Source organism: Schistocerca serialis, chromosome 9, assembly GCF_023864345.2.
Source record: "Schistocerca serialis cubense isolate TAMUIC-IGC-003099 chromosome 9, iqSchSeri2.2, whole genome shotgun sequence".
Lineage (NCBI taxonomy): Eukaryota > Metazoa > Arthropoda > Insecta > Orthoptera > Acrididae > Schistocerca > Schistocerca serialis.
This window is the reverse complement of record NC_064646.1, coordinates 148,342,737-148,365,493: the sequence shown is the minus strand read 5'-3', so window position 1 is coordinate 148,365,493 and position 22,757 is coordinate 148,342,737. Positions and strand designations below refer to the sequence as shown.

General features: G+C 45.8%; 1 protein-coding gene across 1 annotated transcript in view; it reads right to left on the bottom strand.

Moving 5' to 3' along the window:
- The window catches only part of LOC126419127 (solute carrier family 35 member G1), a 611,097-nt gene that overhangs the window by 410,087 nt on the left and 178,253 nt on the right, over positions 1 to 22,757 (bottom strand). Inside the window, exon 2 of the mRNA XM_050086230.1 lies at positions 3,285 to 3,360. The gene's annotated coding sequence lies outside the window, so the exon portion shown is untranslated. The remainder of the gene's footprint in view (positions 1 to 3,284; positions 3,361 to 22,757) is intronic.

Below are 22,757 nucleotides of genomic sequence, written 5' to 3'. Positions count from 1 at the left end.
ATCCAGAACCAAGTTAAGTAATATTTATGCTTGTTATTATTCTAATAAATGTGTGTGAAAATTAATCAAGTTCTGTTTAAAGTTGGTCACCGTCAATCTGTTACTCGAAGCATGCAAGTGGCATTTCTATCGTCTGACCGAACGGCAGAAGATGAACACGCCATGATACGACCACGAGGCATATTGCTGACACTCGCCTACTTCGTTAGAGCGACAAGTCAAATAATCTGATGGTGTGTGTACTGAAGGTCTTACAGTACGCACACCAGTGATAAATCTGAAAAGGCCACCCGTCGCCATCAGTGGACGTCCGGTTATGGTACTGGAGTGAAAATTCCAGCCTTCGACGCCGATGAACAGCAGTCAGCGTGAGTGCTTGAACTGTGCATCTGCTGCGGAGCCCTATACGCAGCACCGTTCGCTCAACGGTCGTTGAGGAGACACTGTTGGTAGCCCATTGGTTCCTTAGGGCTGTCAGTTGCTTGACAGATACATCTCCGCAGCCGTCGTTCACTATAGCCATCTATGGCCCGTGGTGCCGCAGCTGTCTCGGCGCCGGTTATGGAGAGCGCCATTTTGCCTTGCACGGTATACTTTGACCATGGAGGCATGCGAACAGTTTACACAGTCGTTTCGGAAATGCTTCCATCCTTGGCCTGAATGTCAATGATTGTTCTTTTTGGACGTCAGATAAATCGCTCCGTTTCGGCGCTAAAAAAACGCCTGCATTGTTTTTCGCGTCCCACGACACGATTTATATACCCTCCACTGTCAGTTCTGCCAACTGCCGTCTGTGAGTAGTTACTGCGCGTTGATTTCGAACACATGCGGTGGTCACATTAATGTGACTGAACTATGTATAATGTACAGAGGCACTTAAGCACTCTTCCTTCCTGCAATCCGTACGTGAATGGAACGAGAGAAAGCCCTAATAACTGATACAGCGGGATGTGCCCTCTGCCATACACTTGGCAGTGATTTATGGTGTATGGATGTAGATGTAGATGCAATTCATAGTAGCCGATTTCGGCTTACTCCCATAATCAGAGCGCCGACCGAGGTGACCGAGCGGTTCTAGACGCTTCAGTCCGGAACCGCGCGACCGCTACGGTCGCAGGTTCGAATCTTGCCTCGGGTATGTATGTGTGTGATGTCCTTGGGTTTAAGTAGATCTAAGTTCTAGGGGACTGACGACCTCAGATGTTAAGTCCCATAGTGCTCAGAGCCATTTGAACCATTTGACACGGTAAATGATGACAGCCAAAACAGTTACATGATAAAGATTTATTAAAATTCTTGACCAAGGTTTCAGTATATGTAAATATACCTTCATCAGAAGTAAAAAATCCTGAACAGGAAGACACTTTCATTAGCAAAAACTTAGCATCGGAAATGAGAAAGAAAGCTTCATCTGTTTGACACTAGGACACAGGTAAACTGGTTCCATATTTTCTATTTTACATAGATGTTTTTAAATGGTCTGATATGTTTTACTTATTAAGACAGAAGGTTTGAATTAGTACAACTCTTAATAATTTTGATGCGCTTGTGTATGTATCAACAGATTTTAATATGCACGAGTGTCTGGCACATACCACAAGTGCTCTTTCTCGGTGAAACCATCTGCCCTAGTGCTTTCACACTCTCGTCACGATAGTTCATAGGCGAAGTACTGGTGCTAAACTGTATTCTCTTTGACCCTGTGTCCATAATCATGTTGTACAAAAGGAGATGATGTCTTAACTATTGACGACGCCTTTAGCACAATTGTTTTTATTAATCTCCATTGCAGGATGTAATTTTAGTAAGTAACTAAAAGATTTTGTGCCTGTATTACTCTGGTAATTTCAAGGTTACTTAAGCTTTAGTGTTTTTTCTTTCTCATTTCCGATGCTAAGTTTTTGCTAATGAAAATGCATTCCTGTTCAGGATTTTTTACTTCTGATGAAGGTATATTTATATATACCGAAACCTTGATCAAGAATTTTAATAAATCTTTATCCTGCAACTGTTTTGGCTGTCATTATTTACCGTGAAGAATTTCAACAGTTGCTGTTTCAGCCATGTTTAAAATCTCGAACCATTTGAACCCATCATTAGACGATTAACATCATTCTGATATAATATCAACGTCAGGTAATCTGTACCGCAGGTGAATAAAGAGTATTTAAGTACCTGTGTTTACAAATTATGTCACTGTGAGACTTTTATCAAATACTTTTAAAGATCTAACGATGGTAGTAACTAGATAGTAATCACTGTAAATTACATATTTATATCCGATGAAGACTGACATTTATGAATAAATTGCCAAAAGATCGCGGACTCGTTCACAGTTTTTATGTCTTCATTTGATGTACTTTCTGTCGCTTGTAAAAAATCATAGTACCGCTGGAGTCCACGATGATTTCGGGTCGGTCTTTTGTAGTACCCCAGGTGCGTGACTAGCCCGTGAACATACGTCGCAACCTTCTTATCGTCCGGCACATTAGGTTTCTGTAATCCTGCCGACGTCCAACTGACCGGGTTTCAAGTGATACTGTTCGGCTATAAGCTGGCTGGTCAGTGCGTAGTGACCCAAGAACAGACAGAGTGCTTCTGTACCAACATTCATTGAATTTGATAAAACTTATGAACTGCTATAGGCAGTAGTCGCTTGGTTAGTCAAGTATTATATCTGTCGTAGGCTATTCTTTGGATGAAGAATTGAGAAGCTGCGCCTTTCCGTTACGAAAGCATACACGATAAACGGGAACAGATTCACTGTGACGGTACGGGCTCCTCGTTATTAAGAACTACTTTAACTTTAAAAGCGAACATTTTGAGGTTAGGCTTTACCGTGACCGTTACTGACATTAAATGAAACAACAAGTTTACTTTGCGATTATGTCTTCTCTTCTGTTGTACGAACCTTGCACCCAGCTGATTCCAGACGCCATATTTGTTTACAAATGTGGCAGTATACATGTGAAGTGTTACGACAAGAAAAAGGAACCTGTGACCACTGGAGGTACTCTAGTTTACTTATTAAAGTTTACCATTAAATATCAGTTTAATTTTTTGTCAAAAGTTATCCAAAACCATATTCTGAAATAGTGTCTTGTTTCTCCACTAGGCAGTGCCAGAAGTTCCTCCAAATGTCGTAACACAACATACACACATATGTAATACTAACTAATGTAAATCCACCCGATGATGGAGGTTTAAACCTTCGAAACGCGTCGTGGAAAAAATAAAACTACTTTAATGTCGTCGTCGTGACGACAGTCCAAAACAATACTCACCTCGTGAGACGGCCGATACCGACACAGCGCTCCACGGACGAGACTCCGGTCCTAGTGCCCGTGCATCGTCAGATACCTGCAACAGTCCACCATTTTTCTTACTTCCTGCTCCAAATTCCAGTATCAATTATTACATTATAAACATTCACAAATAAAGGTTCAAAAGGCTCTGAGCACTATGGGACTCAACTGCTGAGGTCATTAGTCCCCTAGAACTTAGAACTAGTTAAACCTAACTAACCTAAGGACATCACAAACATCCATGCCCGAGGCAGGATTCGAACCTGCGACCGTAGCGGTCTTGCGGTTCCAGACTGCAGCGCCTTAAACCGCACGGCCACTTCGGCCGGCCACAAATAAAGGGGTAACCGTTCAAAAAAAATGGCTCTGAGCACTATGGGACTAAACATCTATGGTCATCAGTCCCCTAGTACTTAGAACTAATTAAACCTAACTAACCTAAGGACATCACACACATCCATGCCCGAGGCAGGATTCGAACCTGCGACCGTAGCAGTCGCGCGGTTCCGGACTGAGCGCCTAGAACCGCTAGACCACCGCGGCCAGCGGGGTAACCGTGCTGCACAAGTATTACAAGTAATGCGTAGGTCTACAATCTGAGATGAGAATGTGCAGTACAGGGGCAGGTGACTAAATCATCATCATCGCACGCAAAGGTGACCGAAGATGGTAGCAAAATTTCAATTACACTAATTAAGAATAAAGAATGCTTACGGGACAATACTTCACAATGGCGCGCCAAGAATTGACAGAGACGTGTCAGAAATTCGTAACTCGAATATCACGGCGGCCACAGCGAAGCAATATACATAGAGGGTGCTCGCCGTACTACGCATGTTGCCAACGTCAAATCGAAGTTGTCACTTGACGCTGGGACGACGATGTCGTTCACATTTTAAGCTAAGACTGATACTTTAATACATTGGTCGCAATAAATGTTGCACACTGCAGAAACTTTAATATTGAACATTGTGATCCAGAAGTACGTTATATCAATACTCTGGTTTGTTTGTAATGTAACTGTAGCGGAAACAGTCCATGCTTTTACCTTGAGGGGCAGTATGTGCAGTCTATGGAGTCGTGTCACATGTAGACACTGGAGTACGTACGTTAGGTGTCATTACGAGAGTCATGTTGATGTAGGATGGTTCGGACGACAATAACGTACGATCAGAGGCTCCGTGGAGTCACTCTAATGGAGGAGGGAATAAGACAGGTGGATGTCGCAACGAATGTCGCTGTTGGTTGGTTGGTTGGTTGGTTGGTTGTTTGAGGTTAAAGGGACCAAACAGCAAGGTCATCAGTCCCTTGTTTCAAATAGGCTCCATTCTGCTAACGGGACATCTCAGTATAGTCAGAAAAATAAAACGGATAAAGGGGAAACGTAAAAGGGCAGTCACGTTGTCATTAGTAAAAACAAATGAGGGAAGTTGACAAGAGAACGAACCCAACACTATGCTGAAACAGCATAGGCAAGACCACCTGTGACTTAAAAGGTACAACTGCTATAATGCAGAAAGTACGTATGGGAATAGAAAAACCAACCAAGCCTTAAAAAGAAGGGGTAAAAACAGAGTAAAAGGGAAAGAAAAGAGAATTCCGGTCAGGGAGGTGAATCGGGAATCTCTGAACACTGCCTACAGTGGGAGACACCCAAACACTCACCGCCCTGCCCCAACACCAAGCACGCAGAGCCAAAAGAAGGGGGCATTCAACCAAAATGTGGGCCACTGACTGGAAGGCTCCACAACCACATAGCGGGGGTGGCTCATCACGCAAAAGGAAACCATGGGTCAACCTGGTATGGCCAATGCGGAGACGACACAGTGTGGTCGAGTCCTTGCGGGAGAGGCTAAAGGAAGAACGCCATGGGCCTGTATTCACCTTAATGGCACGAAGTTTATTAGACAGTGGAGTAGCCTCCCAAGAATTGGCCCATGACTGTGCAAAGTGGGATTTGATGTGAAGCCGTAAATCCGCTGCAGGAGGGGTTACAGAAAACGGGGGGTAAGTAACTGCTCCCCCAGCCAAACGATCAGCGAGCTCATTACCCGGGATACCCACATGGCCCGGGACCCATAGGAAGTCAATGGAACAAGCAGCACGGTGAAGATCAGCGAGATGGTCATGGATGGCAGAGACCAAGGGATGGCGCGAAAAACACCGGTCAATAGCAAGAAGGCCACTCATCGAGTCCGTACATAACAAAACGCGGTTGTGTTGGGATTGTTTAATAAAGGTAAGGGCCCGGGAAATTGCCATCAATTCCGCAGTAAACACCCCACATGAGGGTGGCAGTAGATGATTTTCCGTTCCAACAAAGGACGTGAAGGCATACCCAACATGATCAGCAGATTTAGAGCCATCAGTGTAAAAAACAACAGCATCCCGAAACTCCCATAAAATTTGGCGGAAAAAGGAACGGAACACCACCGGGGGGATGGAATCTTTCGGACCGCGGCGGAGATCCATCCGAATTCGAGGCCGAGGAACTAACCAAGGAGGGGTGGAGGGGAGGGAGCGAGGAAGACAGGACAAAGAAGGAAGCCGAAAATCACGGGTAAGAGACGCAAGGCGCAGCCCAACCGGTAAACCCGCCCGAGGGCGGGAGTCAGGCGGGCGACGTCCATGGTCTGGGAATAGGATAGAATAGGAAGGATGAGCGGGAGAAGAACGGATAGTAAGGGCATAAGACACCAGAAGCTGGGACCGCCGAACAGAAAGGGGGGGGATCCCAGCTTCAACCAGGAGACTATCAACAGGGCTAGTAGGGAAGGCACCAGTGGCCAAACGGATACCACGATGGTGGACTGGATCCAGCACGTGCAGCGTGGAAGGAGCAGCTGAACCATAAACTTGACAACCATAGTCCAAACGTGACAGAACTAGAGCACGATAAAGACGGAGGAGGAGGGAACGGTCCGCACCCCAGGAGGAGTGGGCAAGGAAGCGAAGGCCATTGAGTTTACGGAAACATCCTACCTTCAGGAGTCTGATATGGGGCAGCCAAGTGAGCTTGTTGTCGAAAAGAAGACCTAGGAAACGAAACTGTGGAACCACAGGCAATTTTTGTGCAGCGAGATAGAGCTCTGGATCAGGGTGGACCGTAGTACGGCGACAGAAATGGACCACCCGCAATTTTAAAGGAGAGAATTGAAACCCGTGGGAGAGGGTCCATGCAGAGGCACGCCGTATAGCCACCTGGAGCTGCCGTTCTGCAGATGGCATCGAGGAGGAACTAACCCAAATGCAGAAATCATCCACATACAGGGCAGGGGCGACCAAGGGACCGACAGAGGCCACAAGTCCATCGATAGCAATGAGGAAAAGAAGGACACTCAAGACAGAACCCTGTGGGATGCCCGTCTCCTGGGTCCGTGGAGAACTAAAAGCAGTACCAACTCGAACTCTGAATGACCGATGGATCAGGAACTGGCGGATAAAAATCGGGAGTGGGCCCCGAAGACCCCACTGATGAAGGGTTAGTAAGATGTGATGGCGCCAGGCCGTGTCATAGGCCTTGCGAAGGTCAAAAAACACTGCAACCAAATGGCGGCGCTGGGAAAAAGCCTGCCGAACTGCGGATTCCAAGCGAAGCAAATGATCGATTGGAGATCGTCCCTCTCGAAAGCCACACTGGTAAGGGGACAATAGATCCCGAGATTCGAGGACCCAAGTGAGCCGACGGGCTACCAGCCGTTCAAGTAACTTACAACCAACATTGGTCAAACTAATTGGCCGATAGCTGTCAACAGATAGGGGGTTCTGACCAGGCTTAAGGACAGGAACCACAATGCTATCCCTCCACTGAGAAGGAAAGTCACCCTGGAGCCAGATACGGTTAAACACCCGAAGAAGATGGTGCCGTTGTGGAGCACTGAGGTGTTGAAGCAGCTGGTTATGAATGGAATCTGGGCCAGGAGCCGTATCATGAGAAGCAGATAGAGCAGAAAGAAATTCCCATTCAGTGAAAGGTTCGTTGTAAGATTCTGACTCACAAGTGGTGAAACATAAGGTGACAGCTTCAGCCTGCTGTTTTTGATGAAGGAAAGCAGCTGGATAGGAGGCCGACGCTGATGCCACTGCAAAATGGGTCGCAAGATGTTCTGCGAGAACTAATGGGTCCGTACAAATGCCATCTGGGAGGTGAAGGCCTGGGAGGGTGGACTGCCGATGGCAACCTTGGAGAGAGCGAAGTGTAGCCCATACCCGTGACAGAGGGACAGTGGAACCAAGGGAAGAAACGAATCGTTCCCAACATATCCGCTTGCTCTGTTTGATTAAATAACGGGCTTTAGCGCGAAGGCGCTTAAAGGTAGAAAGGCTGGCTACAGATGGGTGCCTCTTAAAGTGTTGCAAAGCTCGACGGCGATCACGGATGGCAATGGCAATGGCCGTACTCCACCACGGGACTTGCCGACGACGAAATTGTCCAGATGAGCGCGGGACAGCAAGGTTAGCAGCGCGAACAATCGCGTCAGACACGTCACGTAGGACGTCATCAATACAACCCGACAAAGAGGGAGAAAACTCGACCTGTGCAGTATATAGAGGCCAATCGGCGCGGTGGAAAGACCAACGAGGTAACCACTCCATCGGGGAGCGGGAAGGGAGCGTGATAATCAACGGGAAATGGTCACTATCACAAAGGTCGTCGTGTGGCGACCAGTGTAATGAAGGGAGGAGAGAGGGAGAAGAAAGAGAAAGATCAATGGCAGAAAAGGTACCATGACCAGCACTGAAATGAGTAGGGGAGCCATCATTAAGAAGGCACAGGTCGTGGTCTGCAATAAATTGGTCGATAAGAAGACCTCGTCTAGATGGAAAGGCACTGCCCCACAAAGGATGATGAGCATTAAAATCCCCAAGGAGGAGGAAGGGAGGAGGAAGTTGCTGAAGAAGGGTGGTTAAGGCAGCAGGCGTAAGAGTCCTGTCAGGAGGGAGATAAAGATTGCATACTGTGACTGCAGAGTCTAAGTGGACCCTAACAGCAACTGCTTCCAATGTAGTTTGGAGAGGAATCCACGTGCTAGCAATGTCTGTACGGACCAACGTACAAACGCCACCAGAAGCCCGCAAGGGTCCGACCCGATTTCGACAGAAAACACGGAACCCACGGAGGGTCGGTGAGTGAGCATCAGTAAAATGAGATTCCTGGAGAACCACACAAGCTGCTGAGTAGGACGAAAGAAGGGATTTCAATTCCGGAAGGTGACGATAGTAGCCATTACAATTCCATTGGAGAACCACAGAACGATGGTTTAAATGAGGGCTGAACACGCTAAATCCAGTCATACCGCCGGGTCCCCACCCGTCACCGACAAGGAGGGGGCGACATCCATAAACGACAGGTCAGAATCCGGTTGTGAAGCCGGGGAAGGGACCTCCGGTGACACCAGAGGCTCTTTGTCCCGGGACTTATGTTTCTTCTTCTTTTCAGGCTGAGATCGAGGAGGGCTGTGTGGCATAATGGAGCCAGCTGCAGCAAGATCAGGAACAGAAAGAGACCGGGCGACCTGGGGGCCGATAGACCGCGGCTCTCGCGGTCGCCGCGCTGCAGCAGACCTTTGACCTGGAAGGTGCCGGGAAGGGGCATCCCGGGAGAGGCGCCCTTGACCGGCAGACGCCGAAGGAGTGGGACACTTCTCCGGCTGGGGAGGGGGAGCGGCGCCCAGAGGAGAAGGTGTGGGAGCCGCAGGGGAGGGGGGAAGGAGAGGGGTCCGGGACGGGGGTAAGGAAGGGGGAGGAAGGGATGAAGATGTAACCAAGGCGTAACTAGATGTCATGGACACAGGGTGCAATCGTGCATATTTCTTACGGGCCTCTGTGTAGCTTAAACGATCAAGAGACTTATACTCCTGTATCTTTTTTTCTTTCTTATAGACTGGGCAATCTGCTGAACGTGGAGAATGACTACCATGACAATTTACACATACAGGAGGGGGAACACAGGGACTCCCCTCATGGAGTGGATGTCCACAGTCACCACAGAGAGGGTCCTGGGTACAGCGAGAAGACATGTGGCCAAAACGCAAGCACTTAAAACACCGCATAGGAGGTGGAATGTACGGCTTCACATCACAGCGATAGACCATAATCTTAACTTTCTCAGGAAGGGTATCCCCTTCAAAGGCCAGGATAAAGGCACCAGTATCAATACGATTATCTTTAGGACCCTTCTGAACACGCCGAACAAAGTGAACACCCCGCCGTCCGAGATTGTCCCGAAGTTCCTCATCAGTTTGAAGGATGAGGTCTCTGTGAAAAATCACACCTTGTACCATATTTAGAGACTGGTGAGGGGTAATGGACACGGGAATTGTGCCAAGATGGGTACAGGCACGAAGGGCCGCAGATTGGGCAGCCGAAGCAGTTTTTATCAGTAACGAACCCGACCGCATCTTGCTCAGGGAGTCCACTTCGCCGAACTTGTCTTCAATGTGTTCCACAAAGAATAAAGGTTTGACACTGGTGAAAGTATCTCCATCAGTCCTGGTGCAAACTAGATAACGGGGGAAAGGTTTTGCCCCTAGACGACGGGCCTGACCCTCCTCCCAGGGGGTAGCCACGGAAGGGAAGGCCGAAGGGGCAAGAGAAGCAGCACTTGAGGAATCAGTACCACGCAGAGAGACGGCCGCAGAAGAGCGGCCAGAGGTTTGGACCCTTATGCGTTTCATCTGCATAGCGTCCGCCCTGATACCACCCACTCCGATCAGGGGCTCTCCTCATGGGCGCCACCCAGCCACAGCAAGGGCCGTCTGGCACGGCGGCCATTGCCGGGAGTTCCGATGCTCCAGGATGACGAGCAACCACTCCAAGGCATGCATGAGGAGGTCACAGCTCAGGTATCAGAAGTGTGATCCCTGTGTGTTCAGGGGGCTCAACCAAAAGGGTACATAGCGACCCCACCACACGGGCTGGCTACCGTGCTGGCTATGCACCCTAGCATCAGACAACGACGTAGAAGAAAAGGTGGAATATACTAGGAGGGCACACGTCGGAGACACTAGGTAAGGTGCTCTTCCCCAAATGGCTCACACTACGGAAGAGAAATTTTGGAATGGAGGTCAAACCCCAGAGGGGGACCAAGGAATGCCAAAAGGAGGAGATGATTACGCAACAAAGCCAGAGTGTAAAACCAACAGAACCAGGAGGATAGCGGGGGCCAACATAAGCAAGGACACCAATAGAGGGAGAGGAGAGGGCGAGGGGAAAGGGGTATGGAAGGGAAAGGAGGGGAAGGGAAAGGAAATGCAGCCCGGGAGAGAAAGGAGGCTGCAATGGCTCGGGGCCCCGTGCTCGCCACGCACGTATCCACGAAAGAGTTGTGGACCCCCTGGGGGGGAATGTCGCTGTTAGTGAAGGTGATGCTATAATGGTTTTATTTTATACAGAAAATTGTTATTTTGGTAAAAAAATGGAAATGATAGTATGGCATTGTTGGCCGGGAGGCCCCATGCGGGGGAGTTCGGCCGCCGTATCGCAAGTCCTTTATAGTTGACGCCACTTCGGCGACTTGAGGGTCAATGATGAAAATGATGATGAAGGACACACAACACCAAGTCCCCTGCCGGGAATCGAACCCGGGCCCCCTGCGTGGTGGGCGGAAATGCTGCCGCTACGCTACGGAAGCGCGTAAAAAAATTGTGACAATAGCATCTAAGTAATAGTCGGCAGTCTCTCTGCCAAAGTGGTTGCTGTGCGAGAGACTGTTAGTAGATCCTTTGTTTGTGAAGAGAGAGGAGTTGAGGTGTGTCTCGTGATGGAGTAACGTGTTTACGTCGTGCAGTTTGCCGGCAATAATTTTCTTATATCATTTTTCATTTATGGAGAGATGTTTTGTAAATTCATTCAGAAGACTTCAAAAGGTACTGTAATAGCGCATTTGCTGAGACATCCAAGAATAATAATTAATTTGGTCAGGGATTTGGAATTGGAGATTTTTATGATAACGTAACGTTGTGTGACTTACTGATCTTTCTTCAAAGATGGATAGCATACGTCTTTGTAAGAAAGTAAAGAGAATTTCTTCAGTTTTTTCCACTATTAATATAGAGTGAATTATCATATTTCAAGTGTTAAAATATTTTGTCTTAGTCATGTAAAGTTTTGTTAATAAAGTTGCTTTATTGTTTTCCCATCAAACACCTTTCGTCTCTTTATTTCTAGTTTCACATATATAATATTGCTTTCCCAAGTTTCTCAGTAACAGAATTTTAATTGACAATGATCATTGCAGTAATGATATTTATTAGCACAGATGTTTTGTGGATGTTTCTATAGTTTAAAGTATGCAGTGCATGTCGCGTTGCTAGTAGTTTGAATTTTTATTTTTTAACCGGCACAGCAGCAGCAGCAGCCGCAGTAGTTTGCAAGCAGCAGCAGCACAGCAATTATTCACTGCGCCAACAGGTAGGCCATTTATAATTTACATTTCATACAATTAGCGTTTCAGCAGTGGCATACTTTTTAGACAAAACATGTTTCGCAGTTATTTATATTCATAATTTTCTCGCAGTCAGATTGCTTGTGTTATTGCCAACAGGACAGTTCTATTAAAATTAACAGAATAGACTGTAGTCTCGACACGAGCGATGCAGTACACGGTTTAATGTTGCATTTCTGATTAACTTTGCATTGCTGATCACTTTTGAAGAATTACGAGATTACTTACGAATTTAAATAAGAGCTCAGGTGTTTCTCTAATCACGAGTTTAGCTTCACATTACCATACAGACAAAATACCAGTAAATATAACTATACATTACCATACAACAAAAACTAATTAGCGATTTTCAATATCTCTAGAATCTGTAGCAAGGTCCTAGCGACAGTATCACTTGATAACCGTCACAGAAGTTGCCACAGGAGAAAAACAACATGTGTGGAGTACCGATATCTGCGTATAACACCAAGCAGAAAGCTTCAACACAATACTACACGTCTAAGGCGTAAGTTACGAACATCTACAAGAGTGCAGGTGTCAACACAAACGATACGAAGTAGTTCCATGAGCAGGGATTGCGTACCAGAACACCTTTCAAGGCACCCGCTCTAAATCATGTTCGACGTGGTACTCATGTCGCATGGGTACAAAACCACTCTTTGTGGAATAGACAGCAGCTGGACACAGTCCTCTATTCTGATGAGAGCGTTATCAGTCTCCAGCCTGACAATACTGACATTCATGTGTGGAGGTAAAGTCTACATCTTAACTGCGTAGTCGACTGCCACCCTTATCAAGACGGTTCAGTCACGTTTCCAGATGGAATCATGTATGGCATTGAGGCACTATTTCTTGAACATATTGGAGTGGGATTCACGCTGATGGATGTCAATTCACGCCCCCATCGTCACAATCTTCTGTACATCTTCCAAGTGGAGCATAGAATCAGTTGGATGGAATGGCCTCCAAATTCTCCATACCTCAGCTGCATTGTCAACGCATGGACCATGCTAAAACGAGCAGTTTTCAATCGTTATGTCTCACCAGACACTTTACAGGGCAAAATAGAGGCCGCTGCGGAGGAATGGGACAATATCTCACAGGCTTATCTCTTATCTAAATAATCTGGTAAGTAGCATACCAATCCACATTTTAAAGTATATCCAGTTATGCGGAAGACCAGTTGGTTCACAAAGAATGTGTTGTGCAAAATGACTGTGAGAAGAAACTGTAGTGTTTGCAGTGGAATCTTTTGTGTGATTTTATTTTCGTTATTTTTGTGTTTATATCTTTTCTTTTTGTTTTTGCAAGGCTGTAATACACTCACGCTCGTCAATCAACGATAATTGCATAATGTGGTGCCACACAACGTGGCACTGCACAAAACTGGTGCTAATAGTATAGGCACATAGGGAACACACACGACACAGATCTGTAAGTCCACGGTATTGGTGATAAGTTGAGAAAACGGTCCCGAAACACATGTGCTACAAAACGCCACTGTTTCCTGCGCATGTACTCCAACACCATCATGGGATATGATCACCATGCACAAGTACACACGCCGCACAACGGGTTGGCATACTCTAGATCAGGTGGTCGAGCAGCTGCTGGGGTTCAACCTCCCATTGTTGCACCAGTGCCTGTCGGAGCTCCTCAAGTGTCAAAGTGGTTTGAAGACGTGCAGCGATGCGTCGACCGAGAGCATCTCAAACGTGCTTGATGTGGTTTAGGTCTGGAGAATAGGCAGGCCACTCCGATCGCCTGATATCTTCTGTTTCAAGGTACTCCTCCACGATGGCAGCTCGGTGCGGCCGTGCGTTATCGTCCATCAGGAGGAAGGTGGGGCCCACTGCACCCCTGAGAAGGCGGACGTACTGGTGCAAAATGACGTCCCGATACACCTGACCTGTTACAGTTCCTCTGTCAAAGACATGCAGGGGTGTACGTGCACCAATCATAATCCCACTCCACACCATCAAACCGCGACCTCCATACACGTCCCTTTCAAGGACATTAAGGGGTTGGTGTCTGATTCCTGGTTCACGCCAAATGAAAACCCAGCGAGAATCACTGTTCAGACTACACGTGGACTCGTCCGTGAACATAACCTGGGACCACTGTTCCAATGACCATGTACTGTGTTCTTAACATCAGGCTTTACGGGCTCTCCTGTGACCATGGGAACGCACCCTGCAGGTCTCCGGGTTAATAAACCATGTCTGTTCAGTCGTCTGTAGACTGTGTGTCTGGAGACAACTGTTCCAGTGGCACCTGTAAGGTCCCAAGCAAGGTTATGTGCAGTACTCGGCGGCCATCTGTGGGTCCTGATGGTGAGATGTCGGTCTCCTTGTGGTGTTGTACACTGTGGACTTCCCGAACTGTAGCGCATGGACACGTTTACTGTCTGCTGGAATCGTTGCCATAATCTTGAGATCACTTTTCGTGGCACACGGATGGCCCGTGCTACGATCTGCTGTGTTTGACCAGCCTCCAGTCGCCCTAATATTCTACAGCTCAAAACGTCAATAATATGTGTTCTTTGAGCCAGTTTCAAAACAAAGTCATCGTTAGCACTTCTGAAAACGTCTGCACACTTACTCGCTGCACCGTTCTCTGACATGCACTAACACACCTCTGCGTATGTGGACTGCTGCCAGCGCCACTGTACGACGACCGCAGGTCAAATGCACCGCATGGTCATACCGTGAGGTGACTTAAACACGCAAACCGCCCACCAGAGAGTTGTTTCACCATGTATCAGCATTATCCTCAATTTATGAACATGAGTGCAGATAGAACAAAATCAGTTTTATTTCCTATTACACTGAAGCGCCAAAGAAACTGGTATAGGCATGCGTATTCAAATACAGAGATGTGTAAACAGTTAGAACACGGCGCTGCGGTCGCAACGCCTATATAAGACAAGTGCCTGGCGCAGTTGTTGGATCGGTTAATGTTGCTAAGTGGCAGGTTATCAAGATTTAAGTGAGTCTGAACGTGGTGTTACAGTCGGAGGACGAGCGATGGGACACAACACCTCCGAGGTAGCGAAGGAGTGGGGATTCTCCCGCACGACCATGTCACGAGTGCACCGTGAATATCAGGAAGCCGATAAAACATCAAATTTCCGACATAGCTGCGGGTGGGAAAAGATCCTTCAAGAACGGGACCGACGAAGACTGAAGAAAATCCTTCAGCGTGGCAGAAGTGCAACCCTGCCGCCAATTGCTGCAGATTTCAGTACTGGGCCATCAACAAGTGTCAGTGTGCGAACCATTCAACGGAACATCATCGATATGGGCTTTCGCAGCCTAAGTCCCACTCGTGTACCCTTGATGACTGCATGATACAAAGCTTTACGCCTCGCCTTGGCCCTTCAGCACCGACACTGGACTGTTGATGACTGGAAACATTGCCTGGTATGCCTGGGTATGGAGACAACCTCATGAATCCATGGACCTTGCATGTCAGCAGAGGTCTATTCAAGCTGGTGGAGGTTCTGTAATGGTGTGGGGCGTTTGCAGCTGGAGTGATATGGGACCCCTAATACGTATAGATAGGACTCTGACAGGTGACACGTACGTAAGCATCCTGTCTAATCACCTGCATCCATTCATGTCCAATATGCATTCCGATGGATGTGGGCACTTCCAGGAGGATTATGCGACATCCCACACATCCAGAATTGCTACAGAGTCGCTCTAGGAACGCTCTTCTAAGTTTAAATACTTCCGCTGGCGTCCAAACTCCCCAGACATGAACATTATTGAGCGTATCAGCGATACCTTGCAACGTGCTGTTCAGAAGAGGTATCTGCCCCCTCGTACTCTTACGGATTTATGGACGGCCCTGCAGGATTCATGAAGTGAATTCCGTCGAGCACTACTTCAGAAATTAGTGGAGTCCATCGCACGTCGTGTTGCGGCACTTCTGCGTGTTCACCGGGGCCCACACAATATTAGGCAGGTGTACCAGTTTATTTGGCTCTTCAGTGTTTTCCCATTTATTTTAACCACTGTGTTACACGTGTTTGCCCTGTTTTCACACATTTAGGTATTAGAAACAGCAATGACTAGGAAGTGTTGCTCCTACGATGCAAATCGATATTCGTCAAAGGAAGAAATTTTATTTTTCGTGGATACATATGAAAAATGGTCGAAGTACAGTTATAATACTAGGTTACTGTTTGTGCAAATTACAACATCCAGAAGGATTGGTCTGAATCACTCCAAAATCAGAGGATTTGTAGAGCAGTGGAACCATATTAATTGGTACAGTTTGCAGAGAGGTGGTGTACACACAGATTCAGCAGTGCCCAGTTTTGTGCGTCTGGACAGATGTGTGTTACGCCACGTGCCACGTGTGCAGATCCGTCAAACGAGGTGGAAACGTGTCAGGAAGCACCAGAATGCCTCGTCGATGTTACAGAGCTCAACAGCAGTATGTGAGTCAGTTCGAATGGCGCAGAATGATTGGTCTCCGGGAAACAGGTTTGTCGAGTTGTGACGTTGCGGTTCATACAGGACTTCCCGCTACAGAAGTGGTGTGTGTGCAGAGCCGACAGTGTTGAACAGAGCGACTTGCGGCTAATGGGTCACACAACGCAACAGGCCGCAACGACTTCCATCTTGCTCACAAGGCTGTAATTGACAGAACAGCTTCGTCCAGAGGGTTGCATCCATGCACCATAAGGGGGTTCAAATGTGTGTGAATTCCTAAGGGACCAAACTGCTGAGTTTACGGGTCCCTAGATTTACACAAAGTAACTTATGCTAAGAACAACACACTCACCCATGCCCGAGGGGGGACTCGAACCTTCGGCGGGAGCGGCCTCGCAATCCGTGACATAGCGCCTCTAACCGCGCGACCATTACGCGCGGCCCCGTAATGGGTGCGAACATGTGTGCACCGACAGTTCGATTCAATCTGTTGGTAGTTGTACTGGTGACACGTACACCACTGCGTCGGTCTCTATTGATAAGAAATCACCAACGCCTCATACTGCAATGCATATGTGAACGCCGTCACTGGCTTGATGGGTGGCAAAATGTTAAGACTTTGGACGAGTTCCGCTCCAGCTTGTCCTACAGTGCTGACTGCGTACATTTTAGACGTTACCGTGTTGGATGCAATCAGCAGAGTGCATTATTTAAAGTGATGGCGAACAAACGCCAAGTGAGATCATTTAGGGCGCCATTGCCTATAATCCGCAATCTCGCTACCTATGTATGGAATACAGTCTTTACTGCCATCGTTATATCAGGAGGTTTTGGCACCCGAGGCAATGCACATCCTGCGGGCACGACCATATGCTATATGTGTCCTTGCTGCAGGATTCATGGAGTGAATTCCGTCGAGCACTACTTCAGACATTAGTGGAGTCCATGCCACGTCGTGTAGCGGCACTTCTGCGTGTTCACCGGGGTCCACATAATATTAGGCAGGTGTAACAGTTTATTTGGCTCTTCAGTGTATTTCAATTTATTTTAACCACTGTGTTACACGTGTTTGCCCTGTTTTCACATATTTAGGTATTAGAAACACCAATGACTGGAGGTGCAGTTTTCAGAAACATTAAGGCAGCAAGAGGCACTGCAAGTGTTGATTAATATCGATAAACAGTGAAATGAAGGTATAAAATCGTAGGGCTGATTTATGTCCTTGAACATGAAAATATTTACGAGATATGCAGTAGATAAATTGTGCTGCCACTCAGAACTCTGAATGTACACGTATTTAGAGCAATGTTCCTTAGCAGACATGGTTTATATATGTCAGTAAGAGTCATTACCTCTCGATTATACAAAAATATCCAAACCTTACTACTTATTTTTAAATAGCCACAATAGAAAGCTGTATTATTAACACCTATAATGCGGAGAATAGATATGTGGTATTAATTAAGCCTCTGAATTTTTTAGGTGAAAACTGTTAAGAAGGCTTTTTAAATAAAACAAACGTTATTAACATTCTACTTCTTTATTCTTCATTACTACATATTTCTTGAAACTTCCTGGCAGATTAAAACTGTTTGCCCGACCGAGACTCGAACTCAGAGTTCGAGTCTCGGTCGGGCAAACAGTTTTAATCTGCCAGGAAGTTTCATATCAGCGCACACTTCGCTGCAGAGTGAAAATCTCATTCTACATATTTCTTTCTCAGCATAGTCGCGCACATTTCTCTCAACGAGGGAGCAGTTTGTTGATACCTTCCCTGTAGAATGTCTGACTTTGTTGACGGTTCCACAACTTCGTCCCTGCTTGTGCCGCTCCATCACTATCAAAGTGGAGTCCTTGCTGGTGTTCTTTAAGTTTTGCAAACAGACGAAAGTCAGGTGGGGCCAAGTAGGGACTATACCAAGGATGATCGATGACAGTCAACAGAAGGCGTCGGATTGTTTGCACATGTCACAGCGCTCGTCGTGTGGTCTGGCATTGTCATGTTGAAGAAGAGGGGACTACATGTGTGAACCAACTCTTCCAGTTTTAAACTCCATTACAGCACGCTGCTTCTCACGCCCGACATGGGTCATTACACACCGCCATGTTAAACGCTACAATTCGGACCCCTCTTGCGGCAGCGGTTGTAAGTATGTAGACATGTAGAATAAAAATTTAGGATGTTAATAAAGTTTTTTTTAAGAGCTTTAATAATCTTCATATAGAAAATTCGGAGGCATTACTTTTCAGTTCTCTCTTGTATATCTCCAAGGATGAACGAATATTCAACATATGGTACCACATAGTACAAACGGAAAAAATTCTCCTACAAAAATATTTCAGTGTAGGCTATGATAAATCGCTAATTTGCATTTCATAGCTCCAAACTCGATGTTTTTGTGACACTCTCATTTAGGCGTACTATATAGCTATTCCTACTCGTTATGGCAGTAAGCGACGAAACAGCGTCACTCGCTAACCGATGAAACAGGAAGGATAGTGGAATTTAAACCCAGAGGAGATAAGTTGGAAACTAAATGGGAAGATAGTGAAAGCAGTAAGACAGAGGCTCTAACACCTACGGAAAGTCTAGGAGCAATGCCCAGATTTTCTGTTGTATTTCTCTTAACCGATTAGTTCACTGAATAAAAATAATAAAGTACGTTACTGTTACATTACCTTACAAAAATGCCAAGACAACCTAATTCTTTCAATAAAGATTAAAGTTATGACATGACACGAAATAATTAAACTGTTAATTAGCAGGATTTTTTTTATTATTAAACCAGCTTTAAAACAATTTTTATCAAGCAGTTTAAGAATTACAATAATTAATTCACTGAAAATTATGTACTTCATATTTCATGCACGAAAATTCTGAGAGATTTACTGACATATGTTGTGATGCACTAACACGATTTGTGGAGAGAAAGAGCTTTACTGAATCATGTATGTAACTAAAATTAAATATTTATAAGGGTCAGGCAGCTCTGTTATGAAATTGAGTCCATAAGCCTAGGTGATGTCGAATGTAGTGATACCGAAGTTGTGCAGCGTACACGGTGTATGATTCTGTATATAATTAAGCTAATGAGTTTATTATAATAATATTATTGTTTAATGTAACCTAAGAATTGTTTTGTACGTCGCAGAGATTTGACGAGAGCTAATGGTTATACAGGACGGTTATAATTAAACTTTCACTTCTTGAGCTAGTTAGACTTCATCGGGATGTTAGATTTGCGTTAGTAATAATAATGAGTGTATGGCATTGGTGGCCGGGAGACCCCTCGCGGGGCGGTTCGGCCGCCGCTCCACAAGTTCTTTTACGCCACTACGGCGACTTGCGAGTGAATGATGATGAAAGACACGCAACACCCAGTCATCTCGAGGTAGAGAAAATCCCTGACCCCGCCGGGAACCGAACCTTTTTTTTTTGTAACCATATATATTTATTTAAATATATTAACAACGGCACATTAAAAAAAAAGACATTTTATTCTATTAACCTATTATATTCCTAGTGTTGGTTAATTTTACTGTCATGTTATAGGTTTTCGTTTTTATAATTTTCCTTTTTCGTTTTTCTCTTATTGTTCCTTAAACCCTTTTACATGGCCATTTGTCATCTTTTTTTTTGGGGGGGGGGGGTACACATTGCAGAACAGGCATAACAGTTTATATTTAGCATCAAATTCAAATGGCTCTGAGCACTATGGGACTTAACATCTGAGGTCATCAGTCCCCTAGAACATAGAACTACTTAAACCTAACTAACCTAAAGACACCACACACATCCATGCCCGAGGCAGGATTCGAACCTGCGACCGTAGCGGTAGCGCGGTTCCAGACTGAAGCACCTAGAACCGCTCGGCCACACCGGCCGGCTATTTAGCATCGATGCATTGATTTTGAGTTCATGATTCTGTATGTGATGCACTTGTGATGCCACAGGCACATTGTGTGTTCTGGTTTGATCTCTTCCTCTAGTTTACACTGTTAGAACCCGGGACCCCGTGCGCGGGAAGCGGGAACGCTAACGCAAGACCATGAGCCGCGGACAGATTTGCTCTTTTAGTAGTTTACTGTTTTGACTTATTTTTAGGCACCGGCACTGCTACTGCAACGTACGGTTGAAACACAAGCGTCAGTGCAGTCATTTGCAGTCAATATGGGGGCCTGGACAACGTAGGCAGGGCTTTAGACCTAAAGCTGTCTTATCAGAACAACAGAATAGCGTTGCTACTCTTCGCGACTATCGATGCATTAAAGCAGTGGTACGCAACCGGGGGTTAATTACCCCCTGAGAGGTAAAATGAAATCTTCTGAGGGGTAAAAAGTAACCGGTTCTGTCAATTATTTTCAAGGGATCATTACTATTATCAAAATTTTGTAAGACTCTAATATTGATAATACAAGTTATCAATAATTACTTTTTCTCAATTACTAGCATTAATGCAGTGGAGGTTACAGGTTCCTCACATAGTCCTCCCACTACATACATGTCTTGTGCTTTATCCTATACAACACTCATGATAAAAGTGAGGCATATACGTAACAAATAGTATTATTATTATTGCTATTGTTATTAGAGTGTTTAGACACAAAGCATTAACAGCCTGAAGTCTTCCAATTTCTGCCAGTTCAGAATTAAGGAGCGCAGCAATCAAGTGATTTACGAACAGGCGGTACAGTGCACACATCTGAACTTGTTTGGTTTTAAATGGGGTTGCAGTGGCAGGTCGAGAAAATGCCGCAATAGAGAGGAGCAATAAAGGATAAGTATGTTTTGTAACGAGTGTCTACCCTCACTGTAGATAGTTAGCTTCCTTACCTGAAAAGGAATTATGGGCAGCACATAGGATGCACCACGAATTCCTTCATCCTTCCGGAATGAAATTTTCGCTCTGCAGCGAAGTGTGTGGGATATGAAACTTCCTGGCAGGTTAAAACTGTGTGCTCGACTGAGACTCGAACTCGGAACCTTTACCTTTCGCGGGCAAGTGCTCTACCAACTGAGCTACCCAAGCACGACTCACGACCCTTCCTCACCGCTTCAATTCTGGCTTGTACTAACGAAATTGAAGCTGAGAGCACGGATCGTGAGTCGTGCTTGGGTAGCTCAGTTGGTAGAGCACTTGCCCGCGATAGGAAAAAGCCTGGAGTTCGAGTCTCCATCTGGAACACAGTTTTAACCTGACAGAAAGTTTCCTTCATCCTCAATTCTAACTCACTCACTCACTCACTCACACACACACACACACACACACACACACACACACACACACACACACACACACACAAAGTAAATATCATTCATCTTCCACAGTTTTGAAAGTAAAAGTATTCCAATAAAAGTCTTGTATTCTACATTTTAGTTAGGTGCTTAAGTTGGTGATAATGTTGGGGTGGGGGGCAACAGAGAGCGGAGGATGGGCGGGGAAACTAGCTAATGGCTGATTGCACTCAGTGGTAGTGGTCTAACAGAGGTTGGGAACAGTTTCATTAAAGGACTACGAAGAGGTCCTCTTTCCGCACCGGGGTTGAAGAACTTGATTCGGAAGTTCGAATTACCTGGCGATTTGGGAATTGCTCCTGGGAGAGGCCAACGGCCAACTGACCGCAGATTGGAGAAGTTGCTGTTGCCATGGCTGAGAATACTGGACGCAATGCGCGATCTTCGAGCTACGCATGAGTTAAGTCACGACAGCTTAGCCACTCTCGAATCAAGTTGTTTTTTTGGAGTGAATTATGATATTTTATTACATAACAAACCTTTGTATATCGATGATAGAAATAAAACATGTGGAAGAGTTACATAAAAAATAACTGATATTGTTTGAACGATGCCCACTACCTTATACACCACAGAAGAAGATAATTTCAGTTACATCTATTTTGAAATTTAGTGAACTGCTTAGATACATATGAAGGAGTTATTTAAGTTTGTGGAGTAGTAGTAGGAATAAAATTTCATCTCCATCCATCAGGTTGCCTACAAGCAGAAGCAGCGCAAGCACATGACATCATCATATCTCACCGCTCTCATAAGCCACACTATCTTCCTAAAACACGCCTCTCTCTCATCTCTCTCTCTCTCTCTCTCTCTCTCTCTCTCTCTCTCTCTCTCTCTCCCCATCTCCCTCCCTCCCTCCATCCCTCCTTCTCCTTTACCTAACCAGGCCCCTTCTTTCAGAAACAGGCAGATCTGAGAGCTTCAGAGCCAATTTTTTACACGTATTAAGCTCTCCTTATTTATTTATTTTACATGTTCAGGACTTATATCACACAAAATAATAGCCAGCCGCGGTGGTCTAACGGTTCTAGGCGCGCAGTCCGGAACCGCGCGACTGCTACGGTCGCAGTTTCGAATCCTGCCTCGGGCATGGATGTGTGTGATGTCCTTAGGTTATTTATGTTTAAGTAGTTCTAAGTTCTAGGGGACTGATGACCACAGATGTTAAGTCCCATAGTGCTCAGAGCCATTTTGAACACAAAATAATAAAAATACACAACAATACAGTAATACAAGATAATAAAAATAATAACAAAATTCTGCAATTA